Genomic DNA, 2,315 nt, shown 5'->3' with positions numbered 1-2,315 from the left:
GGGAGAGTGGGCTAAGATTAGCCATTTTTTACTTATGTGGTCCTCAAGGGAAAATGATGCAGAAATACAAAGAATCCTATACTCCTATACGAATGAAAGTATTCCTATAATTTTAAATGATCAGAATGTATCTATGGCAAAGGGTTTTAAAATCTTATCAAATTATCAAAAATGGTTCTCATGGCTCAGTCAGGTTAGGGGTAAGTTGACCCGAGTCGAGTCAGTGGGTAAGATGCACCATCTGGGTGTAAAATGACCATCTGGCCAAATCTGATTCAAACCCATGTGAAATAAATAACAATTTAAAAACTAATTTAATAATTTCCATTTACAAACAGTCATATTTCTTTTCATAAAGTTCACTTTAACAACATAAAACCAACCAAATTAAGTTTAAATTTCAGTATTTAATTGTTTGCATTTCTGAAACAATATGTTGAACACCAAAGCTGTAGCCTTCCTAAAAACAGACTAAACAGAGAGTTTGTTGGCCATTAGTGACTACAGGTGGAAAGATATATCTGATTATAATGTGATGAAAAGCATTTTCTGGTAAGGATTTGGTGCACTTGTACACTGTCCCTATCAAATAAACTACAAATAATATGTACAGTATATATGATATGATAAACCAGTAATATCACATTAAAACCCCAGTTTATAATTCAGAGATTTAACTTAACTACAGTCCCTTATGGTGGGTTAAGTTAAAATGCTGACTCAATTTACCCCACAACATTTGGCTCACTTTGCCCCATAGCTGCCATTTTGGGGGAAAAAATAGCTACTGTTGATTTGATGTAACAACCATTACATCAGTGGGGGAAGTGGGTGGATGGGTTAAATGCAAAGCACTAATTCCAAGTATGGGTCGCCACACGTCAGTTCACTTCATCTGTTACACTACAATTTTACTTTGACAAGCCCAAAAACAGTTTTTAAAGTAAATGGGTGCCTTCCATTCCCCCAATGTGCGTTTGGAAGAAAATTCTATGGAATAGTTTCAAACAAGATCAAATGTTTGAAACTGAGCCAGAAATACTAGACTCGTATTTGAAAGCATCATACTAGCACAAATATTTTAAAGGAGGATATGATAGGGGAGTTTTCTGTGTGGGCAGATTCCATTTGTGTATGTTTTTTTTCCCTTGTACTGTATGACTAGCCTTTGCACTAAAGCAGATAGTAGTCTTTTAGAAAATAAACAGAACTGAAAGAAATCGACAGCTGCAGACAGGCAACTGCTTGTCTTGTCAGTCTTGTTAGTCTGCAGGCACAGCGCCAGAATTTTTTCTCTACCGGTGCTAAGGGGGGGCTAGACCAATATGTGGGGGGTGCTCAGAAAATAAATGATATTAATGACGTCAGAGTTACTTCATAAAGAAATGGGGATAAACCGGGGCTATTAACAATTCTGACGGGGCTATAGCCCCCCCTAGCCCCGGTGTAGCGCCGTCACTGTTAGTCTGATGCACACGCTGTGGTTGACCCCGGTACTAGTCTATGCAGGAAACTGAGGTTTATGTGTCAACGTGATCTCACGTCACTTTCACAACACTGTCTAGCACTCGCAGCTTGAAGGTATATTTAGCACATTTTAAAATGCAATCAGTACAGTAATGAATCACTTTAGCAATCAAAGAAAACCAGAATAATTGTCGCAATAATCCATTTTATGCTTGTTTCGTTCTGATCTGTTTCAGCTGTCTGTGAGGTACTATGGAGAGAAAACTGAGTCGCTCGGGGACGCCGTGCTGCATCTAACGGCTGTCGGTACGTCTCCATCATGTTTTCATTTTGAGACATAGGCTACGCCTGTGTTTATAATTAATGCTTATATATAAATAGTATCTGTGCTGTAACTATAAACAGCCTCATGCTGGTGGGACTGAAGGAACAGGCAAGCCTCATGTTGTCTCGGTTCATTTGCAGAGATATCTCTGGACGTAGATGCTGACCGAGATGGCATTGTTGAGAAAAACAATCCAAACAAGGTGAGCTTTGTTTGCTTGTTGTCTTGCGACCTTTTCTATATCATCATTATTGGGGAGATTTGTTTTTGGCTCATTGCTACAGGCCTGGAGATGGTGGAACACAAAAGAAGATATTTAGAAAAATGTCGTAGCATTTTCTTTTTTGTCAATCAAAGTCAATAGGGTCTGGAGGCCCATGAATAAACAGAATAAACAATTGTCTTTTTTTCTTGTATGTCAGTAATATCTCACAGTTGAGGTTTTTTCAGAATTGAGAGATATAAACTCAGAATTCCAAGACGAAACATCAGAACTGTGAGATATAAACTCGCAATTGCAATA

General features: G+C 38.2%; 1 protein-coding gene and 1 long non-coding RNA gene across 2 annotated transcripts in view; both read left to right on the top strand.

Annotated features, from left to right (window-relative positions):
* Positions 1 to 2,315, top strand: part of padi2 (peptidyl arginine deiminase, type II) — a 17,209-nt gene that overhangs the window by 4,027 nt on the left and 10,867 nt on the right. The window lies entirely within an intron of this gene.
* LOC107549318 (uncharacterized) lies at positions 1,541 to 1,995 on the top strand. The gene is made up of 3 exons (XR_001604547.1): positions 1,541 to 1,581; positions 1,704 to 1,773; positions 1,933 to 1,995. It is a non-coding gene; the product is annotated as an uncharacterized lncRNA (long non-coding RNA).

The sequence above is a fragment of the Sinocyclocheilus grahami genome, unplaced genomic scaffold, assembly GCF_001515645.1.
Source record: "Sinocyclocheilus grahami isolate Dianchi unplaced genomic scaffold, SAMN03320097.WGS_v1.1 scaffold368.1, whole genome shotgun sequence".
Classification (NCBI taxonomy): Eukaryota; Metazoa; Chordata; class Actinopteri; order Cypriniformes; family Cyprinidae; genus Sinocyclocheilus; species Sinocyclocheilus grahami.
This window is presented reverse-complemented; position numbering and strand designations above follow the sequence as displayed.